Below are 25,347 nucleotides of genomic sequence, written 5' to 3' on the forward strand. Positions count from 1 at the left end.
ATTTCAGGATTCCAGCTCTACCCGTTCACCCATATTGTACCATATTTAGTACCATTTAGTACTTCTCGTACCCATACGTACGACTTTTCAAAATTTCCTCAATACTACACTCCTACAGTAATCTTAATTCCTAATTCCAACACTATCCGTTTACTAAAATTCAAATTGTACCAAATTTAGTGCTTTCCCATAAGTACGAATTTCCAAAACTACCTCAATTCTACTGTCCGGCAGTAATCTTAGTTCCGTTCATCCAAATCCAAATTGTACCTAATTTAGTACCATTTACTACTTTTCGTACCCAAAGGTACGAATTTCCAAAACTATCTCAATCCTACACCCCTACAGTAATCTTAATTCAAAACTTTAGGATTCCACCTCTATCCGTTCACCCAAATCCAAATTTATTACTGCTCGTAATCATAAATACGAACTTCCAAAACCATATCCTTATTTCAACGCCATTTCCCAACCTTGATTCCCATACCAAATTTGAAGATTCTAGCTTTATCCATTAAAAATATGCAATTGGTACCAAATTTAGAAACTTTTAGTACTTTTCGTACACTTATAGGTCGAGTTTCTAAATACCCTTTGGTACATCTTCCTAACTCTCCATCAATGACCACTCGATCAAAATTTCTACGACGAATTTCCAAAAACCCCTTTACACAAAAACAAATTGTACCAAATTCTGTACAAATCGATTTTCCAAAACAACCTTAATCCTTCACTTCAACAGTAACCATAATTCCAAATAACAGGATTCCAGCGCTATCCGTGTACTCAAATCCAAGTTGTACCATTTGGTACATTTCGTACCCATAAGTACGAATTTCAAAAACTACTTCCATTTCAATCTTATACTCCAACAGCAGTCTGACCGAATTCCAGGATTCCAGCTCTATCCGTTCCCCCAAATCCAAATTGTACCACAGGTAGTACCACTTAGTAATTTTCGTACCCTTACTACCCCAGTCCTACACTCCAATAGTTATCCTAATTTCAAATTTCAGGACTCAAACACTATCCGTCACCCAAATCCAAATTCTACCTCTATAGTCTACCGCGAACGGGTTGCAAATTCTAACTCTTTCCGTTTACTAAAATTCATACTTTAAATTAAAATAAATAAAATTAAAATACTTAAAATTCAGTATTCCAGTTTTATCCGTTCACCCAAATCCAAATTGTAATAAATTTAGTACCATTTAGTACTTTTCGTATTCATAAATACGAATTTCCAAAATTTCCCCAATCCTATGCTCCAACAATAATCTCAATTTCAAATTTCAGGATTCCAGCTCTGACCGTTCACTCGAATCCCTATTGTACCAAATTTAGTACTTTTCGAACACATAAGTACGAATTTCCAAAACCACCCTCATATCTCAGTCCTACACTTCACAGTAATCTTAATTCCAAATTTCAGGTTTCCAGCTACATACATACGTTCACCCAAATCCAAATTGTACTAAATTTTGTACCATTTAGTACTTTTCGTACCCATAAGTACGAATTTTCAAAACTACCTCAATTCTACACCCCACCAGTAATCTCAATTCCAAATTTCGAGATTCCAACTATATCCGTTCACCCAAATCCCCATTGTCCCAAATTTAGTACCATTTAGTACTTTTCATTCACATAAGTAAGAATTTCCAAAACTTCCCCAGTCCTACACTCCAACAGTAATATCAATTCCAAATTTCAGGAATCCAGCTCTATCCGTTCACCCAAATCCAAATTGTACTAAATTTAGTACCATTTAGTACTTTTCGTACACTCAAGTTTCCAAAAACCCTTTGGTGCATCTTTCTTACTCTTCATCAGTGATCCTCACACTGTGGTTTAGCTTGTATGGGAGAGAGCGACAAAAATATTTCTAATCAAGATATCGATCTGAAAATTTTACAGTAAACTCGTAGTGACTAGAAGATAATTTTCCCCAAACATCGTCAGGATTGGTCCACTTTTAGGTATGGACCCCTTATAACGGTACTTCCAGTTTTTTATTAATTTCAAGATTTTGTCTATATTTTCAAAGTTAATTCGCTGTAATTTGACATTTTGTGTTCTTTGGTGGTATTAAACATCTTGCGTAGGTCCATGGTCGATAGAGGTCCATGTTTTGGTATATCCCCCATATAGACGTACCTCCCGTTTTTTATAAATTCACGATTTTGGCCATAATTTCCAAATGAATGTGCTGCTATTTTACATTTCTAGTTTATAATTTGTATCAAACATTCTTGCCAAAATTCATCAATATATGTCCACATTTTGGTATAGTCCTATATCATGTTAACTCCCGATATTTGGCATATTTAAGTATTTGGCCTAAATTTGTTTACAAAAACGTTTGTAAAAATCATGACATTTTATGAATTTTATTCTTAACAGGGATTAACTGGTAACAAGTATCAACAATGTGAGGCACAGATTATTCTTACTAAGAGGGTTAACATTTGGACTAAAGGTGTACCAGATCATATTAGATGTAAACAATATCCTATAGGTCTCAAATAGGGAATATCTGGAAACTATGATGTTTTATGAGACTTTTAGTTCGCGAGGATGGGTTGGCATCTATTACAATAAATACTAGCTCGACTAAAAATGTACCAGGATATATAAACAGTAAACAAGACCACACAGGTGGTTCTGCTTGCCAATTTAACCATTCAATAATGGTGTCTTTTATACGATCTTACAACTTAGACAAATCATATCCCGCAACATCCACCTGAAGGTTTGCTATAATTTCTTCGAATACCGTGCGTCCTATGCTGGCCTTGACAAAGTTTTTTGAACACCATATTTCAAAACATACAAATGTGAAAACACAAATTCATACAGTAATCATAAAAACATCATTTTTTATAAAAAAAGATCGAAACAAAACGCAAAACACCAACACCGATTGCTTGAAAACACCGAAAATTCCTATACTAAACATGCACAAAACTTCGAGTATACTCAGTATAATGAAAACTGAATACCGCTCGGCAACTTTCGGCAGACGAGATAATTTTTTGCTAATTCTGGACACTTCCACGAACATTTAAGTAAAAATAACGTGAGGATCCGCGAGGATCCAAGGTACTAAAAGTCTATTTCTTTTCACAATACTAAATAAAAAACACTCACAGAAATACATTTCAAAAGAGATAAATTTTACTACAAAATAAAGATACAACTTTACGATGTTATTAATTAAAAACAATAACAATACAATTAACTCTAACATCCATTTCTTACTATAGTCGTTTTACACATTACTTTTTTGTAATATCACTTGAAACTTGTCACTACGTTAATCGAAATTTCAATGTCTCAATTTCTTCAAATGGAAATGCTCACTTCTATGGCTCTGCTTTAGCAAGTACCTTTAGAAGTTGTAAAAAGAAAGCCGGAATACTAAAATTTGATGTGTCTGCGATAGATTTGAATAGTTACAATCAAAATTTGTAGACATCGATTTTGGTATTTTTGCCGCGGGCTGGGACCACAGTGCCTCAGTCCAAATTTGAGGAATCAAACTCTATCCCTTCACCCAAATCGAAACTGTACCAAATTTAGTGCTATTTAGTATTTTTCGTACCCTATGTACGAATTTCCAAAACTTCCACAATACTAAACTCCACTAGTAATCTCAGTTCACCCAAATACCCATTATACAACATTTAGTTCCGTTTAGTACTTTCCGTACACATAAGTACTAATTTCCAAAACCAACCTCATATCTCAATCCTACACTTCAACAGTAATATTAATTCCAAATTTCAGGTTTCCAGCTCTTTCCGTTCATTCAAATCCAAATGGTACTAAATTTGGTACCAGTTAGTGCTTTTCGTACGCATAAGTACGAATTTTCAAAACTACCTCAATCCTACACCCCACCAGTAATCTCAATTCCAAATTTCGAGATTCCAGCTTTTATCCGTTCACCCAAATCCCCATTGTATCAAATTTAGTACCATTTAGTACTTTTCATACACATAAGTACGAATTTCCAAAAGTTCTTCAATCCTACACTCCAACAGTAATCTCAATTCCAAATCCCTATTGTACCAAATTTAGTACTATTTAGTACTTTTCGTTCACATAAGCACGAATTTCCAAAACTACCCTCATATCTCAATCCTACACTACAACAGTAACCTTAATGCCGAATTTCAGGTTTCCAGCTCTTTACGTTCACCCAAATCTAAATTGTACTAAATTTAGTACCATTTAGTACTTTTCGTACACATCATTGGTAATTTTCCAAACCATTTCCTTTTAGAAGCACCACTTCCCAACCTTGATTTCCATACCAAATTCCTATATTCCTGAGGCCTATTATTGATGTCATTAATTATTTAGCGATTTCTTCAAATTACAGATTTTGAAATTGAATAGTTATGACTGTACATCTGCATATACGATAAAATTCTTAATAGCAAATAAATCGTGGTAATATGCACAATTTTATTGCACTTTCATTGATTTGCAAACATTTAGTTATTACCAAAAAGTGAGGTCCATACAGTTTTTAGTTGTTGTTATTTCTGGCCGATTTCTGAATTTATTCCCCTAATGTTGTCTTCAACAGCAACTCATTTGTTCAACAAACCCAACATCATTTATTGAAAGAATTTTTGTTTTAATTTTAAATTGAAAATCAAAATTTTTACAAATGCATCGTTTGTAATCATCTTTTCTAACTGTATTTTAACGAATGAAAATCTTTTGTGCGACACCTGTTATGTGAAAACTAAATCAGGATCGGTTTGTATTTTTCGCGTAATTGATGTTTATACCATAATCACCAACTGCGACATCTGTTGCAATGGAAGATAACAAATGTCTTGTCTTTCTATTATTTAGTGGTTTACGATAAAATAAGTGCGCCTAGAAGTAAACTACAAAATTTGAAATTATGTGTGATCGTTTACGGTATCATGAAGTTATAGCATTGTTAATTTGACACATGTCTTGCAGAGGGCCAACTAAGTGAATAAGTACGTAATAATAATGAAAAATAAGGATTTTTGTTGTTGTTATTTTTTGTGGTTCCAGGACGAATTTTCTAAAACCCGGCCTTATCAATCACATTTGCATCTACAGGGGTAAAATTTCAAGCTCCTAGCTTTAGCCGTTTTGGCTGGGCGTTGATGATGAGTCAGTCAGTCAGTCAATCACTTATCACCAAGCTCATTTATATATATAGATATCATAACCATCTTATTTTCTGTTATGTAATTTAGTGGTGTCTATAATATGAATATCCATATCCTGGTAGGCTTAAAGTTAACTTAAATTAAGAGTAGTTTATCAACTGATATATCGTGAAAAAATCCACTGTTTCATTGTAGTTCATTTAGTTTTAATATTTATCATACTGACACATATACATAAGTGAAACCATTTCCGTGAAAAAATTGAAAGAAATCATAGCAGAAATATTGAGACTGCGGTCAATAATATGCCAAAAAATAACAACAAATAATGTTTTATGTTAACGACGTTTCTGAGACGAAATATTTTTAAAAAAATTTAATAATAAAATACTAGAATGTTGACTGGAACTCAACCCAAAGGCAATACATACAAAAAATTCATGGAATAAAAACAGCAATAACAAAAATACAAAGTTCTTATATGAAAGAACGTAATCACACTGGTATTATGGATATATTATATTAATATCCAGAAAAATAATGTTTACCAAATATGACTGCAAAACTAGCAATCACAACCAAACATCGTTTATTTATTTCAGTCGGCACATCAATGCAGGCCAGTCCATTTAATATCCTTTTTGAGTTCATGTAAAATATATTTGAACATTTTTAATAACCGACATTTTTTGTTATGTTCACACTATAATATTATATGATTGAACACAGCGTTTTCATCAGTCTCCGTCCAGCACCCGGGAACATTGGCATTGCCATGTCATATACATACTACCATTTTCTGTAACGAATTTCTGTATTTATAACTCTCTGAAAGCATAAATCTCCGAAAATAAAAATAGTCTGTTGATGGTAGTGAAAGTTATGGCCATGGTATATTCAATGATGATCACATAATCGTACGGAATTTTGGCAATTATTACAACCCTCCGACAATAAAACTGAGATTTATACCCAAAGGATATTTTTAGTTAATTTTTTTGAGATTAATTTTGCCTGTCTATGAATGTAAATGAATGTAAGTGTGGGAATACATGTATTTATGGAGACAACTTTGTTTGGATATATTTGTATCAGACTGAGTGTGATAAAAACTAAGCATCATTGTTGTAATATGGTGGGTATATATAACTTTGTCACTCCACTTATAACACATCGAAATAGTCGACGGTTGAAAGTAATATAGAGATCGCAACTCTACACATTATCGAACTAAAATGTTGGAAATTTGTTAGTTAGTATTCGCTAGGGGCGCAAAATATTGCCAAAGAGTCAGTGATATAAATGTTGTTGCCGAAATGGCTAAAAAATCCTTTCAAAAACAGACAGTTTTGGTCTGTTGGTGTTTAGCATAGCCCTTATAAATGGCTGAAACTTGGCACTTCGCATTCTCAATGGATATAAAACATCAAAGTATTATTGGTGACGTAACGGAAGAGCTTATTTAGTAATTTCATAAACGAAAGGAAAATAATTGTTCCATTTTACTTCAATACTATGCGTGTTATTTAATACAATCGTGAAACACACACTTTAATTTTGTATTTCTTACAAAAGCAGTGGCCACAGTTTTCCATTTAAATAATAGAAAAGTGGTACGTTTTTCCATTATCCTAATTGCGTAGATTGTAGCTTAAAAGGGTTTTTATATTTATTGCAAGAAGACATTTCAGCACGTATTTTTTTTTTCTTTTTATCCTACTAATACATTTATCCAAACCATTCCAAAATAGTATTTTGTATTCTCCCATTTTTCCATTTTTTCCCCATTATTTATTCCATTATAAGAATATTCGGAAAGAAAATTTCTTATATAAAACAAACATATAGCGTGTTCTAAAAAAAAAAAATAATAATAATAATAAATAAATAAAAAATAATTTAAAAAAATAAGTTTCAGTGTTTTTTTAGAAATTCACTTAAAACTAGAAAATAATTTGTCGCTTAGCCTCAATAAATATATTCTTTCTCATGATGGAATCTCTCAAATAAAACGCTTGCCGTTTAATTTTGCCACCATTTATAATTTAAATGCAAACGTTTTATTTGAGAGATTCCATCATGAGAAAGAATATATTTATTGAGGCTAAGCGACAAATTATTTTCTAGTTTTAACTGCATTTCTAAATAAAACACTTAAACTTAATTTTTTTAATTCGCTTTTTATTTTTAACTTTTTAGTAAATACATTTTTTTGACCACTGAGAACAAAATTGTAGTCAATTTAGGCCGAAAATTTAGATAAAAACTTAAAAACGCCTGAAATCGTGTTGTTGTTGTAACAGGTTGTCTGCAACCAATTGATTTCCCCTGTAGTACCGTGTAGTACCGTTGTAAAAAGGCTATACCAAAACCTAGACCTATGTCAAAAAATTTGGGTGCTGAAGTTTCTGTACCATTGGGGACTCCAAATGCCTAGTTACGGCCAATTCGGACTAAAAATGAAGATAAAATCCCTAAAACACCAGAAATCGGGCCGTACCGCTATATGCGGGCTATACCAAAACCAGGACCTGTGTCCACAATTTTTGGTGGGGAAGTTTCAGTACCATTGGGAAACCAAATTCCAAATTACAGCCTATTCGGGTTAAAAATGAAGATAAAATCCTTAAAACACTTGAAATAAGGTGGTACCGCTATATGGGGTCTACACCAAATCCTGTACCTATGTCCACATTTTTAGTGAGGAAGTTTCTGTACCAATGGGGGTCCCATTGCCAAGTTACAGCCAAGTCGGCCTAGAGATGAAGATAAAATCCTCATAATACTTGAAATCGGGTGGTACCGCTATAAGGGGGCTATACCAAACCTGGACCTATGTTCACAATTTTTGGTGGGGAAATGTCTGTATCATTGGAAATCCCAAATGACAAATGACAGCTAATTCGAGCAAAATGAAGATAAAATCCTCAAAATACCTGAAATCGGGTGGTACCGCTGTATGGGGGCTGTAGGAAAAATGGGCCCATATTCATGTATTGTCATCCAAATCTGAAATGTGTGCAAAGTTTCAGTTCGATTGGTCAACTGCAACTGCGTTAAAAATGAGTTACTAGATTTGAACTAAATCGGGTGGTACCGCTATATGGGTATACAACAAAAAATGTTTTCGAAACTTTGTATAGAATCATTACCCTTAACAGGTTGCAGTTAATTCAAAATCGCAACCAAGGAGGAACATTTCATGTAATGGTATCAGAAACGAAATTTATGAATTCAAGGATCTATTCAAGAATAATTCTATGTCAATTGGATCTTTAAATTCGGTTAAATACGTAAAAATGTATAACAGAAAAAAATGTTATATCACCATATCGTAATATAACATTATGTTAAATTCAAAAGCCATTCACTGAAGAATGATAGCAAAAAAATGTCTTATCTTGTTGTATTTATGTCTTTGTCATATATTGCCACCGTGGTGCAATGGTATGCACGCCCGCCTTGCACGCAGAAGGTCGGTGGTTCGATTCCCCGGCCAGGCAACACCAAACATTTTTCAACGGTGGCAAAATACCCCTCAGTAATGTTGGCGACATTTCCTGAGTATTTCAGCCTTGAAAAACTTCTCTATAAGTGGTGTCTTAGGACACGCCGTTCGGACTCGGCGATAAACAGTGGGTCCCATATCATTGAGCTAAATATGAATCGGGGTGCACTCATTGATATGAGAGAAGTCTCCCTTGTCCCGTATGGGATGTTGTGGAACAATGTTTTTTTTGTTTCATATATTGTCATCCAAATCTGAAATGTGTGCAAAGTTTCAGTTCGATTGGTCAACTGCAACTTTGTGGAAAATGAGTTACCAGATTTGAAAACCAAGTTAAATAAAACACCGTTAAAACACTGTAAAATGGACCAATCTTTGTTTTAATTTCATATTCATGTATTGTCATCCAAATTTGAAAAGTGTGCAAAGTTTTAGTTCGAATGGTCGACTGCAACTATGTCAAAAATGAGTTACCAGATCTGAAATGCAAGTTAGATAAAACATCGTTGAAACACTGTAAAATGGACCAATCTTTGTTTTAATTTCATATTCATGTATTGTCATCTAAATCTGAAAAGTGTGCAAAGTTTCAGTTCGATTGGTCAACTGCAACTGTGTTAAAAAGGAGTTACCAGATTTTAACTAAACGGACACCAAAGCAAGTTAAATAAAGCACTGTAATAAAATAAACAAGTAAGAAAAGCGTTAAGTTCGGTCGGGCCGAACTTTTTATACCCTCCACCACAAATTTCAGCCATTTCGGTGGATTAATGTGGCCACAACCTTCAAAATACCGAAATTCGGAAGGTACCGTTCTATGGGGGCTATATGATGGACCTATACCTGCAAATGTCTGGGGGAAAGTTTTATACGCCTAAAAAGAACTAAATACCAAATTTCAGCCATGTCGGTGTGATAATGAGGCTAAATATCGAAAATCGGGAGATATTGTATTATGGGGCCTATATCAACACGTGGACCTATATAAACATTTTATGGTAGAAATGTTTCTTAGCCTCTGGAAACACAAAATACAAAGTTACAACCGATTCTTTGGTCAAATGGGTCTAATGCATTCAAAATATATTTAAATGACGCGTACTTTATAAGGGGCCTTACACTGAGGGAAAAACCCTGTTGCGAAATCAAGCACGTATGTTGTCATTTTCGCAACGACCCGTTGTTATTTTTATCAACAACGGCTGTTGGTGAATTGTACACGAACGTGCTCAAATTGACACCGAGACGTGGTCAACTTTCGGTACCAACAACAGCCGAGCTTAATTTGTCCACCGATGTTCTCAAAATGACAACGTTGCGTTTTTAATATTGGTAATTGCAGCCGATTACACACGAGTAAAAAATGACAAGGGTGGTGCATGATTCATACACGGTCGTTGTCAATTTTACACCGGACGTGTATGAATTATGCACCACCACCTGCATAAATCATGCACCACCGTTGTTACTTTGTACACCGACGTGCATGAATCATACACGGTCGTTGTCATTTTATCAACGACCGTGTATGAATCATGCACCACAGTTGTCATTTTTTTAATCGTGTGCAATCGGCTGCATATTTACCATTTTTTTCGTGTTATTGAAAGAGAAAGCACGCATTGTGCAAAAAATTTATTGAAAATGAATAATATTCAAGAAATTAATTCGCAAGAGCCTCAAAATATCATTGGTGAGTTGCTAAAAATCGATGGCAATATTGTTGTGGTTCGCGATACAAGCCATTGCAGCAGTCAAGATGCGGAATACAATGAGGACGACTATATGTTAAGGGAGTTCTTAAAAGGAATAAATATGGAGTCGCTTTTTGAACACTTAAAAGGTAAGTAAATAAAAATTAAGTTTTCAGTTAATCATTGTAATTAACAAAGAATATTCTTTTTTGTTCTTTTAGCATCACATGTAACATTTCGCAGTTTGCAGTACTTGAAAAAAGAAGATTTAAAGGAAGCAGTGCCACCATTGGACTGCGTGTTGAATTCGGAGAAAAGCTCTTTGCTTGGAAAAAACGAGAGGTACGTATTATTTGTATTACAGTGTTGAACTCAGTATTAATATTGTCATAACAATAGCTCGGGATTGAAACTATGTCAGTTCCATCTAAAATAGGTGAATGGTGGAAACGCAACGAGACACCTGCAAGTACTCCCGGTACTCCCGACACTACAGGTTCGAACTGCTCAAAAGCCAAAGGAATTCTGTCAGAGGTAAAGTAAGAGTAATATTTGTGTAAGCATAGTTAATGTAGTTTTTTATTTAATATAGGACCTAAAGGAATTGTTAACACATACCTCGAAGGAGAAACTAGCGCTTGAATGTAGTAGTGCTAATAAGAAATTAAGTGACGAGCAAAGAGATGATATAATTAATATTATTATTGAAGATATGTAATTCGAATTGTTTTGTCAAATCAAATATGTATTTATATTGAATTTATGTAATTGGTTTCGTTGAATAAAATACTTTTCAAAAAATTTTATTTCTTCTACTAAGAGTAGAAGCGTTGACAATCTGACTACGGGGCGTGCTCGAAATGACCACGTATGTGCTCATTTCATGCACGTCTGTTGTTGAAACCGTTGCCAAAATCTCGGTGTCAAAATGACAACGGCGTGCTCATTTTGATACCAAACGTGGTTGATACACTTTCATACACGGATGTGGTCATTTCATACACGGATGTTGTCATTTTTTCTCTGGGTGTATGTGGGGGCTATACCAAAACTTGGACCTATATAACCCAACTTTGGTAGGAATGTTTTCTGGCCTCTGGAGACACAAAGTACCAAATTACAACCAATTCGGTGGTAAAATGGGCCAAATATCTTAAAAATTCCTTAAAACGACGACGCGTCACGCGTCATTTTGTATGAGGGCTATACGAAAGCGTGGACCTACATAGCCCGCTTTCAATACCAAAAGTCCTACGTAAATATAACATATTTTCCCAAAATTTCATCAACCTACGTCAATCCGTTCGGACGCTAGAGTGATTTCCACAGACGGACAGACAGACGGACATGGCTATATCGATGTAGAATTGCACGCTGATCAAGAATATATATATATACTTTGTGGGGTCTACAATGATTATTTCGAGTAGTTACAAACGTAGTGACAAACTTAATATACCCCCATCCTATGGTGGAGGGTATAAAAAAGAATGGGACAACTTACTGTGTAATGACACATGAATATGCTGCGGTTATTCAGATATTATCGGTACACTCGGAAAGGGAAGGCCAAAAGTTGAATTGGAGAAAAGAAACGCAAATTTTAATATGTCAACGATCCACCTTAACATAGAACGTATGTACAAAAGCAAACAAAAAACTCACTCATATTGCTTCTAACATATTTACCTATAGATTATGGGGGAGCTTTCCACTTGACTGCTTCAAATTTTACAAACGATAGGGGATAGACTAAGTTCTTGTAAATGATAGTCTATAATGATGATAACGTTTTTTGGGTATGTAATACAAAAACGATTTTTATTATATTTATACAGATGTTCATATGCACCCTCAGCAATGTAGGTAAATGATTTAAAATGTATGTATGTTGTTGTATGTTGGTCAAAGATTGTGTAGTTTTACACGTGGTTTATAGAGGTGCTATTTTTCGTAGGTGAAGGTGAAAAACGTTTTAATGTTTAAAAAATGTAGATAATAAAAATTAGGAGAGGAAGGGATATATAAATATTATTTTTGTATGAGAATTATTGAAGGGGAATGTTTTCAAACCAAAACATTTATTTTTAAACTCTTCCAGAAGATAGTCATAGTAATAATTTTCTAATGCTGTGTTGAACAACTTTACATTATTTTCTCGTATGAAATTTAATATTAAAATCGAACAGTTTTCTTTTACGCAATATCTGGATTTTATTGCAAAATATTTCCTTGTATTCCAAGAAGTCTCTTTGTTGTATGTGTTTCAATAAATTGCGATTATTTAATGTCTTAATATTTGAAGAGCTATAATCCCATAATATTTTGAATATTAAAACTGGGTGAGTCACCCTGTAAGACAGTTTCTATTTACTTTAAAAAATACATCAACAAACAATTTTTTTTTTCAGCTACCACTTTATCTCAATACACTTTGGATATTTGCTATTGATACGAGTGCTAATTTTTTCGTTCCCTTGTTATATTTACTTATTTCATATTATTTGTTTCATAACATATTTTTTTTACTTTTTTGAGCTTTTGTGCATATGTCTTTCAAAGACTTTAGTGTAAAGATTCAATATTTATGACTGAATGAGAGTGGGTGCACAGAACAGACGGTAATTTCAACATCTGTATCATCAAGGTTCGGCAAACATAGCAACAAGTCTTCAATTTGTTTGAGTGCTTAAGTCGTATAGGGAAATAAAATTAACTTGAATTACAGACCAGTTAATTTATTTACGCTTAATTTCACATCAGTGGTGAGTGGGATACAAAATGATACATACAAAATGTAAATAGTAAAAACGTTTTGGTAAAAGAATAAAGACAGATTGAGAAACGTAGCTCCACTTTTTGTCGCATTTAATTTGCACTACACACATACATACATCGTATGCCAGTATCGGTGCGATGAAGTATCTGCATGGGTTATCTTATTATATTAAGACCTCGCTGATGACAATAATTAAAGGCGTGGTCAGGAAAAATGAATCACTCTGAATAGTTTGAAAAGTGGTAAGACGTGATTTAAATAAAAGTAATACTTGAAGGCATTCGTCGACACGCTTTTCCTATAAATATAACTTACCTTTAATGTGTTGAAATCCAGAGGAAACTATAAAGAAACCAAGAAAACGTAATTTTAGAACAAGCCAATGCTGATTAATTTTTTATTTACATCAATTTTGTAGTGCAAAAACATTAGAATCGGAAATAGAAAAAAATATAAAAAATACGGTGGTGGCTCAACCACGCGACTGAGAATTAAAAATTATATTATGCCCAGTTTACATTATTTTTAAATTGGCCTCCCTTTCTTTTTTTAATGACAACACTTGGCGCTTGTGATACAGATTCGTTTTGTATTGACCAAAATAGCGCAATATGTAAATGGATGGACATAAGATACAGTTGAACCTCGATTATCCGTGAATCGATTATCCGGGAACCTCCATTATCCGGGATAGAAAAAAAAATGTTGGTCTTTTTCCATTTCCTCTATTTTTCGTATATTATTATTATTATTATTATTATTATTATTATTATTATTATTATTATTATTATTATTATTATTATTATTATTATTATTATTATTATTATTATTATTATTATTATTATTATTATTATTATTATTATTATTATTATTATTATTATTATTATTATTATTATTATTATTATTATTATTATTATTATTATTATTATTATTATTATTATTATTATTATTATTATTATTATTATTATTATTATTATTATTATTATTATTATTATTATTATTATTATTATTATTATTATTATTATTATTATTATTATTATTATTATTATTATTATTATTATTATTATTATTATTATTATTATTATTATTATTATTATTATTATTATTATTATTATTATTATTATTATTATTATTATTATTATTATTATTATTATTATTATTATTATTATTATTATTATTATTATTATTATTATTATTATTATTATTATTATTATTATTATTATTATTATTATTATTATTATTATTATTATTATTATTATTATTATTATTATTATTATTATTATTATTATTATTATTATTATTATTATTATTATTATTATTATTATTATTATTATTATTATTATTATTATTATTATTATTATTATCCCCGCAGGGGCACTTCATAAGAGGTGTCGGGCTTAACGACCCCGCGGACCCCATGTGAATCCTGAGAGCGTCTGCCTCGTAGCGAGCGGCTCTCGGGTCAGCGTCTGCTCCCATGTTAGGGACGGCTGTCTGATACAGAAGTTAACGATGACAACACTGCTATGAATATGGAACACGATACTGACTACATTACGAGCTTTTCGCCACGGGCTGGTAGCAGCGGCAGTCTGTCACCTCAGTAAGTGGGAGTGGAATCCCGCCGAAATGGCTTTCAGGTAAATGTCGCTCCTATCCTCCGTCCCACTAAAACCCTGGCAAGGACTCACAGAACGCTTTTCATTCCGTCGTCATTCAATTGGCCTTGCAGGGTCAGTTGACGTAATTGTCCTGATTAGCTCCCGACCTGGCTCTGAACATAAGTGCTCATAAGGCCTTATGTCAACCCTCGCGAGGACCTCCATGCTTGCAAAGGGACCCTCGGGGTCATCTATAGGGTAACTGCATTACGGGTGAAGATAACGGCTCTGAGTTGGGACCCAACAGCATAAAAATGATGACAACTCCAAAACACTCCGATGAAGGGGCATATGCATTCCGAGCTAGCTCGAGGATCATGCGCACACCAATTAACTCGCACACAGCAGAAGTAGAAGTAGATGAAACTCCACAACCTGCCCCAGCAGCAACATTAAAAACGACGACTTTCAGCTCTCCAAAACAAGAATACATTCTCCAAATGAGAGCATCGGAAGAGGAAGCCTTGGCGAGATGCCACGATGTGCTCCGAAAAATGAGAGAGGCAATCAACAAACAGCGCAACATCAGCAGAGATGTGCAAAACGGAGTCTCTGAGATAGAAGAGCTACTCGACGTGATTTCCGACTATAGAAGGAACTGGAAAGCGGCCGAAAAGGAGAAGCAAACAAGTAAGCCCCACAACGTAGGGCAAGAAGTACGTTTGCCAACCCAAACACCTCAAACGTCTCAACACAAGAGAAGTGCACCAAGCCCTGCTGACACAAATCCTGAAAAGAGACACAAGAAGAAACCAGTTGAAACTCAACAAGAAGCACCGCGAAGAACACAACAGGTGGAAGAACATAAATGGAAAACCGCTGGAAATAAACGGAAGAAGACACCAAGAAGCCGCCCAGATGCAGTAATTATTAAGCCAAGCGCTGGCAACAGTTACTCTGATGTGCTTAGAAACATAAGACAGAATGTCAGGCCCGAAGAAGCAGACGTTGCTATACGATCCATCAGCAAGACAAAAACAGGAGCAATCCTTTTAGTGATGGGAAAAGGCGGGGAGCATGAGAAATTTTGTGAAGCCATAAAAGCATCCTTGAAGGACTCAGCCACAGTAGAAGATAGAAAACCCAAGGCCACTGTGGAATTGCAAGATCTTGACGCCTTGACCACGCCAGAAGAAGTACGATCTGCAGTACATAAGACAACAAACATAGCTGTAACTGATATCACGGTACATTTAACAGCTCCAAACCACCGGGAGCAGAGAAGAGCTTTCGTCACGATACCCGTACATGGCGCCAGGAAGATCCTGGAAACCAGATTGCTAAAAGTTGGTATGACTGACAGCAAAGCAAAGTTCAGAGAAGTAACCAAACGATGCTATAGATGTTTTGGTGCAGGACATAATCAATACGACTGCAACGGCCCGGACAGAAAAGGCATGGGTCTATGCATCAGATGCGGAGAAAAAGGGCATAAACTTAAAGAATGCAAAAACCAGACGAAATGTTGTATATGTGCAGAAGAAGGGAAAGCCAGAGTGGATCACTTACCTGGATCCAAAAGCTGCGTTTCATACAAACAAAAAATATGAAGATTCTACAACTCAACATGCATAGAGGAAAAGTTGCTGATGCAATCCTACCACTGATAGTGCGCGAGCAAGAGGCAGACATCATGGTTATTAGTGAGCAATACTCATCAAAAACAAGTGGCCAGTGGTTTGAGGACGAGTCAAAAACAGCTGCAATTTGGATCCCAGACAGGAGAAACAAGAAGCCTATGAGAGAAGGAAAAGGAAACGGCTACGTGTGGATTCAGTTCGCCGAAGTCACAATCATGAGCTGCTACCTCACCCCCAGTGACTCTATTGACGAATTTCAGTCAAAACTCGATGCAATAGAGGATGAAACCAGAAGGGTTGATGGCAACATCATCATGGCCGGGGACTTCAACTCCCGCGCAATTGAATGGGGTTCTCAGGAAACAAACGGAAGAGGAAGAAGAATTATTGATATGACTGCCAGACTAGGACTCACAGTCGCAAATGTAGGATGTGTACCAACATTTAGAAGACCGGGCTGCATTGGTACCATACCAGATATTACGCTAGTATCGGAAAACATCGCCAGAAGAATATGTAATTGGGTAGTTCTAGAGATATACACGGCCAGCGACCACCAATATATCTCCTACTCATTACAACCAGCCAGCGGAACAACCACTACAAGGGAAATTCGAGAAGGTACCCGCAAATGGAATGTTAAGAAGCTAAATAGACGAGCCCTAATCTCTGAAATAGACAGACAAAACCGATTGTTGCCACAAGAAAGAAATGCCACGGAACTGGTAAACAGAACCATGGAAAATATTATTAAGGGGTGTAATAAATCAATGCCAAAAGTAAAAGACATGGGCATTGGAAAGCCAGCAGTATATTGGTGGAGTAACCAAGTTGCCGAATTAAGAGCAAAATGTCTCAAGCAAAGGAGAAAATACACGAGAGCCAAGCGTAGAGGTCCAGCAAACATAGAACATGCGGAGTACAAAGAAGCAAAGAAGGCGCTTCAAATCACTATACAAGAAAGCAAACAACGTAAGTGGGAAGAAATGAGACAGGATATAAACAGAGATCCATTTGGACTAGGTTATAAAGTGGTCATGAAAAAATTAGGTGCCCAAACACCAACAAATGTAATGGACGTCGAAACAATGGGAAATATCGTAAACACATTATTTCCCACACACGAAACAAGAGTGGAAACCACTACCAACGTACACGTAACCCCAACAATGTTTACGATGGAAGAGCTAAAACTGGCAGCTACAAAATTGAAAAACAACAAAGCCCCTGGGCCTGACGGTGTTCCTTCAGAAGTACTTAAGGAAATAGCTGAAGCAAGACCAAATATATTATTAAACATGTACAACCAATGCATGTTAGAAGGAGTCTTCCCAATTCCGTGGAAAGAGCAACAACTCGTACTTATTAGTAAAGGAAAAGGAGATCCAAAAGCCCCCTCATCATACAGACCGCTGTGTATGCTCAACACTGCTGGTAAACTCTATGAGAGACTGCTCAAACAAAGAATAGAGGAAGCTATACGACTGAAAGGTGGCTTATCAGAGAGACAACACGGGTTCAGACCTGGGAAATCCACAATTGGAGCTATACAGGAAGTGGTCGATGTATTTAATGCCGCGCAACAAAGAAATAATTATAGCAGACCGATAGTACTACTTGCCACCCTAGACGTAAAAAACGCTTTTAATAGCCTAAGATGGATAGACGTGATAAATGCCATGGAGACAAAATTCGAAGTCCCTGCATACCTTCTGAAGATAATCAAAAGTTACCTGAGTGAAAGGGTACTTACATATAACACAAGTGAGGGTAAAAGGAAAAACAGATTACGTCAGGTGCCGCACAGGGCTCTATCCTAGGTCCTGACCTTTGGAATATAAACTATGATGATATTCTAAAAATAGATATGCCTGATAACACGTTTTTAGTAGGTTATGCTGACGACATAGCCGCAGTAATTCAGGCCAGAAACACTGAGGATGCTCAACGCAAACTAAAGCAAGTGATGATCCGAGCCAAAGCATGGTTAGAGACACATGGCTTAGAATTAGCTATGCACAAAACTGAGCTGGTGCTACTTACTAGAAAACATATACCAACTGAAAGTCGATATGAGGGTAAACGACATTGTTATCCGCACGCAGAAGACGGTCACTTACCTGGGAATTCAAATTGACAATAAAATGTCATTCACGCCGCAGATAAACCGCGCAAGTGAAAAAGCTACCACAATTGGAAGACAACTAAGCAGATTGATGGCAAATATCGGAGGGCCACTCCCCAATAAAAGAAAACTATTGATGGAAACCTGCAATAGCATCCTACTCTACGGATGTGAAAGTCTGGGCACCGAGCCTCTCTACTAAAACCAGAGCACAAAAATTAATAGCGGTGCAAAGAACGGCGGCAATGAGAGTTGCATCTGCATACCGCACAGTCTCAGGACCAGCTGTGCAGATCATAGCGGGTATGGTACCCATAGACTTAATGGCAGAAGAGCGAATGAAAATCTACCAAATGAAACGTTCTCAACATGCAGCAGTAGAAATTTCTCAAATAAAAGATGAAACCATAATAAAATGGCAAACAAGCTGGAACAGAGAAACTCGTGGTAGATGGACGGCGAAGCTTATACCCGATATCAAACCCTGGGTGGACAGAAAACACGGAGAGGTAAACTACTACCTGACGCAGATGCTAACCGGACATGGGTATTTCCGAAATTACTTGTTTAAACAAGGAAAATGCAACTCCCCCTTCTGTCTCTACGAAGAAGAAGATATCATTGATGACGCAGACCACACATTTTTTGTATGCAGCCGATGGACTGATGCCCGGGCCACAACAGAGGCAGAAACAGGCATACTATCAGCCGAAAATATTGTGCAAAAAATGCTAGTAAGCAATGAAAACTGGATCACCGTTGCAAGATACTGTGAATCACTGCTGAGAGCGAAGAAAATAGATCTAGACAACGCAAATAGAGCAACCTGAAGCGAGGAATAAAGCGGAGCAAGCAAGAATGAGAAGAAGGCTCTTAGGCCTGGGAGCCACCTCGAAGTAATGCGAAAGCGGTGCCGAGGTGGATGCAGCTCCCAGAGCAGAGGAGGTGGGTTTTTAGTCGGTATGAAGATCGAGTCCGACATACCACGTTGAGGGACGGCCCAACGTGAATGCATAACGCATTTTCCCATCTCCGCCGCAAAAAAAAAAAAAAAAAAAAAAAAAAAAAAAAAATTATTATTATTATTATTATTATTATTATTATTATTATTATTATTATTATTATTATTATTATTATTATTATTATTATTATTATTATTATTATTATTATTATTATTATTATTATTATTATTATTATTATTATTATTATTATTATTATTATTATTATTATTATTATTATTATTATTATTATTATTATTATTATTATTATTATTATTATTATTATTATTATTATTATTATTATTATTATTATTATTATTATTATTATTATTATTATTATTATTATTATTATTATTATTATTATTATTATTATTATTATTATTATTATTATTATTATTATTATTATTATTATTATTATTATTATTATTATTATTATTATTATTATTATTATTATTATTATTATTATTATTATTATTATTATTATTATTATTATTATTATTATTATTATTATTATTATTATTATTATTATTATTATTATTATTATTATTATTATTATTATTATTATTATTATTATTATTATTATTATTATTATTATTATTATTATTATTATTATTATTATTATTATTATTATTATTATTATTATTATTATTATTATTATTATTATTATTATTATTATTATTATTATTATTATTATTATTATTATTATTATTATTATTATTATTATTATTATTATTATTATTATTATTATTATTATTATTATTATTATTATTATTATTATTATTATTATTATTATTATTATTATTATTATTATTATTATTATTATTATTATTATTATTATTATTATCCGGGAGTAAAACCACACTTTCCAATTAATTTGATTAAGCAAACAAAAGTTAAACAAAAGAAAAATGGAAATTCTCCCGTATTACACTATTTGTATATTAAAGGTATTAAAAAAACCATGGGACAAAGTTATTTCAGATAAATCTGATGATGATGATGATATTATGTATCCTTCTAAAATTTGGTTAATTACCTTAACAAATATAATAAACATTGCAGAGTTTATTATTGTACAATACTATGCCATTTTTACTTAAAATGTGTTAAAAACTGCATAAAAACATTGTCTCCATTATCCGGGAAAATCGATTATCCGTAATGCCTCCGGTCCCGACCATCAGGGATAATCGAGGTCCGACTGTATTTATATACTTTTCTCTATACTTCTCAGGTGACATTATAAGATTTCTTTTATCAAATTCTATTAATTCTCCAGCTACCAACGGACTGCTTGGTAACTAAAGAATTAAGAGCCAAGGTTCAACTTTTTATTTTATTTAATTTTGCATTATATATTCATATTTTTACCCCATATGTTTAACATTTTTATTTTAAATTTGGTTGATAATTAAAATTAAAAATCGACAAAATTAGATGAGTGTATGTTTGAATTTGTTGAACGTTTAAGCCATATTACCCACATCCCTCCATATTGCATGCATCTATAATACCATATACGGGTTTTTGTGTATATTCAATGACATTGTCAAACATTTTCGACCATGTTCAGGTATAGCCTCATACAGCGATATTTTACTATTTCAGATACTTTGAAGTTGTTGTGTTAATTTTGCATTTAGGGTTCCTGTGGTTGTATATATGGACACCCTCACCAGCGAAATATTCACTAGGCCTTTCAAAAAAATGGAATTACTTGCATGAACAAACTGTTTATACGTAATATCTGACGTTATATTTTATGATGTTACTCATACGTTTTTGGAACTAGTACAATGAGCTTGGAACTAGATTACCTAACTCTAGTTTGGGATCATTTGATGACCTATAGTTTTTAGCATGCCCGTGTTTCTTACTGTTTGGACATAATTTGAAGTTCTTACTAATCAGTGCATGAATTGTTAAGATGTACAGATTTGGATTAACATTAAAAAGCTTTTAAAAAGTTCACATTTGCATTTCATCAATAAAAATGTGTTGGTCAAAATGTTACCCGAAAATAACATGTCTTTTTTCTTACGTAGTTTTAGGCTTAAAGAAGAAAAAAATATATAATACTTTCCTACAAATGTTGCTTCTGTCTTCCGAAATTTACAAATTTCTGAAGTAACGGAAACTGCTTTCAGGAGCCCTTCACACCCACTCATTCAAATATTTCGGATTTGGAATGCTTTCAATTTTATAGAAAAATTGAATTTAAAATCACTGTGGCGTATGTACAATAAAATATGTTCATGTAAGTTATTTAGATTACTTATTCGCTCCACTGAACGGCACATATGTACAAAATCACTCGGTTGGCAAGGGTTAACGTTAACCGATCGCCATAAAATGTCATATATAGGGTTTTTTAGTTTAATGGAAAAAATTAGGCGTGGAGTTCCATTTTTTTGTTTTTTTTGTCGCCCTAGTGTACATAGTAGATGACAGAGACGTACTTGTATTATCAATTCATCTGAATATCGTTTTTTTGCATGAAATAAAGAATAAGTGTGATTAGTGAATAAAAATGGTTTGATTATCTTAATTTCTATCAATTATTTGCACCATAAATACAATTGGTTTAAAATTGTTCTAAATTAGTGAACTTAACTCATTTTATTAATAATAAGTATATTCGCAAAAACTTCATTGCTTCACCCCTTTTCCCTGAAAATTTGTACGAGTTTTTTTTTACTTTTGACCAATATAAAAAACAAGTAAGAAAAGCATTAAGTTCGGCCAGGCCGCACTTTTTATACCCTACACCATGAACTGTATTGAAGTGAATAGGAACAATTAGTTTAATTTCATTTTATTGCAGGAGTAGTACATGTATCTCCCTTCAAAACAGCTCATATGGAACGACATTTTTGTTCTTTCCAAAACATGGACCAATATTTACAATTTTAAGAATTGAGCGAAATACATAAAATTGGGCAATACCGACTAGAACTAAACCTGGATATTCTGAATTTGGATAGTTAACAATATCGGGAGCACCGTTCTATGGAGGCTGTATAAAACGTTGACCTGTACCGATAAATTTTTGCAGGAAAGTTTCGTAACTCCAGCGAAGGCTAAATACCAAATTTTAGTTATTCCCGTTGAATGATGTGGCTAAAACTTTTAAAATACCGAAAATTGGGAGGGACCTTTCTATGGAGGATATATAGAAACATGAAACAATACCGGACATTTTCAGGTGGAACGTTTTATACCACAAACGGACTATTAAATATCATCCGTTTCGAAGGGATATTGATGACATAAATTTAAAATACCGAAAATCGGGAAGTACCCTTCTATGGGGTGTTATTTGAAGAAAAGGGCTTATACTGATAATTCTCCTCTGCATTATTTTATATACCCATGGCAGTATAAATACTAAATTTCAGTCACATAGGTGGTATATTGAGGCCACAACTTTCAAAATACCTTAAATCGGGAGGTACGGTCCTATGGGGTTATTTGAGGACGTCGACCTATACCGACACATCACCTCAAATGTGTCGGTATAGGTCGACGTCCTCAAATAGTTATAGAACGTTTCATACCCCTATAAATAACTTAATACCAAATATCAGCTATTTCAGTGGGGAACGAATATTAACTACCAAATATAAGTCATTTCGGTGGGATATTGAGGTCACAACCTTCAAAATACCGAAAATCGGGAGGTACCGTTCTATGGGGGCTATACTAACGCGTAGGCTGTACCGACAAGTTTCTGGGGGAAATTTGCATATCCCCAACGGAGACTAAATACCAAATATCAACTATTTCTAAGGGATATTGTGGCCACAACCTTCAAAACACCGAAAATTGGGAGGTAAGTTCTTTGGGGGCTATATAAAGGCGTGGACCTGTACCAACAAATTTCATGTGTAACGTTTAGTACCCCAAATGAAGACCAAATACCAAATTTCAGCCATTTCGGTGGATTTATGTGGCTACAACCTTAAAATACCGAAAATCGGGAGGAACCGTTCTATAGGGGCTAAATGAAGGCGTGGACCTATACCTACAAATTTCTGGGGGAATCCATGATATAGTAAGAAGATTTATGAATATAATATCCTAAAATAATATGAATATCTATATATATAAATGAGCTTGGTGATAAGTGACTGACTGACTGACTCATCATCAACGCCCAGCCAAAACGGCTAAAGCTAGGAGCTTGAAATTTTACCAGTGGGTCACTGTTGATGCAAATGTGCGAGATAAGGCCGGGTTTTAGAAAATTCGTCCTGGAACCACAGAAAATAACAACAACAAAAATCCTTATTTTTCATTATTATTACGTACTTATTCACTTAGTTGGCCCTCTGCAAGACATGTGTCAAATTAACAATGCTATAACTTCTTGATACCGTAAGAAATCACACATAATTTCAAATTTTGTAGTTTACTTCTAGGCGCACTTATTTTATCGTAAACCACTAAATAATAGAAAGACAAGACATTTGTTATCTTCCATTGCAACAGATGTCGCAGTTGGTGACAATGGTGTAAACATCAATTAAAAGATTTTCATTCGTTAAAATCCAGTTAGAAAAAAATGATTACAAACGATGCATTTGTAAAAATTTTGATTTTCAACTTAAAATTAAAACAAAAATTCTTTCAATAAATAATGTTCGGTTTGTTGAACGAATGAGTTGCTGTTGAAGACAACATTAGGGGAATAAATTACGTGAAAAAGCAGAAAAGTATTACATAACAAGTATTCATCACGAAGGGTTAGGAAAAAGTTCTCTCCCCGCAAAATATAAAGGAACGAATCAGATTTTCTACTAAGAAGATTTCAAGCCCGTTAAAGTACCTTGATGACGTTATATTTTCTGATGAGATGAAAATTATGTTGCACTATTACGACGGAACCCAAAAAATATGGCGCAACCCTCTCACAGCCCTGGAAAATAAAAATGCAATACATACTGTAAAGTTCGGAGAACTGTAAGTTATGGTATGGGCATAGACAAATGAAGTGTATAGACAAAGGATTACTCATGTTGAGTGCTGTCAACAGACTCAAACCAAAATACTCAACATTTTTCGAAGTCGATTTTTGAGAAAAATTGCAGGATTTTCTTTTACATCTGAGTATGTAGATTTCGTCAAAAACTAACCCCATACAGTTTTTGTTAGAACAAAATGTTTTTAAAATTGTGTTTTTAATTGAGTTGTTCTGAAAACGAAATCGATGTTAACAAATGAATCGTATAGACAAAGGATTACTCATTCGATTTGTTCCTAGGTTTTACCATTTTTGAGATATAGAAGTTCAGGTCACAGTTTCAGGTTTTATGTTAGGTTTTCGCGAGTTTGCTTGAAATTGGCAAGTATTGTCAAAATGGGACTAAAAAAATTAGAAAAGCTGTGAAAATTTCGTAATTTTTTCCTGGGTTGTACCACTTTTGCGATATATAAGTAAAAGTAGAGAAATTGCAGTCATGACATTGTTTCATATGGAGACGATGCAGTCAGTGAATTTTCCTAATCTGAACATCTATATCTTAAAAATGGTAAAACCTACGATAATATCATAAAATACAATTTTGTAGACAATTTTCACTGCTACAACATTTTATTCCATTTTGATAGGGCGCGAAAACCTAAAAAACCCCAAAAAATGTGAACTTTGACCGTGATTTATTTAAAAAGCGCTCAGGCGATTTTTTTATTCCCAGGTGTAAGCTCCTTTCATTTAATGTTGGTTCAAGAGCACCGTATAATCAACGTTTTTCGAAGGCGAATTTAAAAAAAATAATAATAAAATTGCGATATATAAGTTAATGTAGGGAAACTGCAGTCCTGACATTGTTTCATAT

The 25,347-nt window shown here is 34.0% G+C and overlaps 1 protein-coding gene across 6 annotated transcripts in view; it reads right to left on the minus strand.

Annotated features, from left to right (window-relative positions):
* LOC141392826 (short neuropeptide F-like) overlaps window positions 1-25,347 on the minus strand; it is a 497,601-nt gene that overhangs the window by 405,697 nt on the left and 66,557 nt on the right. For 5 of the 6 annotated variants that reach the window (XM_073965799.1, XM_073965795.1, XM_073965794.1 and 2 more), the window contains one exon: window positions 13,462-13,488. The exons of the other annotated variant lie outside the window; for it this stretch is intronic. The gene's annotated coding sequence lies outside the window, so the exon portion shown is untranslated. The remainder of the gene's footprint in view (window positions 1-13,461; window positions 13,489-25,347) is intronic. 6 annotated transcript variants of the gene reach the window in all.

Source organism: Musca autumnalis, unplaced genomic scaffold, assembly GCF_047663935.1.
Source record: "Musca autumnalis isolate F117 unplaced genomic scaffold, ASM4766393v1 scaffold_2, whole genome shotgun sequence".
NCBI classification, from domain to species: Eukaryota; Metazoa; Arthropoda; class Insecta; order Diptera; family Muscidae; genus Musca; species Musca autumnalis.